The sequence below is a fragment of the Morone saxatilis genome, unplaced genomic scaffold (assembly GCF_004916995.1).
Source record: "Morone saxatilis isolate NCDOM2014 unplaced genomic scaffold, NCSU_SB_2.0 Contig4, whole genome shotgun sequence".
Lineage (NCBI taxonomy): Eukaryota > Metazoa > Chordata > Actinopteri > Moronidae > Morone > Morone saxatilis.
In genome coordinates this window covers 7065347-7065589 of record NW_023339984.1, presented here as the reverse complement: position 1 = coordinate 7065589, position 243 = coordinate 7065347, and the positions used below count along the sequence as shown (strand labels likewise).

Sequence of the window (243 nt, the reverse complement as noted above, 5' to 3'; positions counted from 1 at the left end):
ATGAAATACATTGTTCCAATCAGATAAGTTCAAATACATGATTCACACTTTTTTTTATTATGTAATGACACCAAATCAATCACTAAGGTGATGAAACTTGAATAACTGTTGACGTGGCCCCTCTGCTAAACACAGCACTACACCCCCAGCAGCAGATCTAATTGAGTAGCCTCGGGGCCTGGCTTATGAGTCATTAACACGGCGGTGTGTCATCATTGACCCCTCCACCCCCCCCCCTTCTCC

At 44.4% G+C, this 243-nt stretch overlaps 1 protein-coding gene across 5 annotated transcripts in view; it reads right to left on the bottom strand.

Moving 5' to 3' along the window:
- LOC118337909 (collagen alpha-1(XXV) chain) overlaps nucleotides 1–243 on the bottom strand; it is a 144938-nt gene that overhangs the window by 33935 nt on the left and 110760 nt on the right. The window lies entirely within an intron of this gene.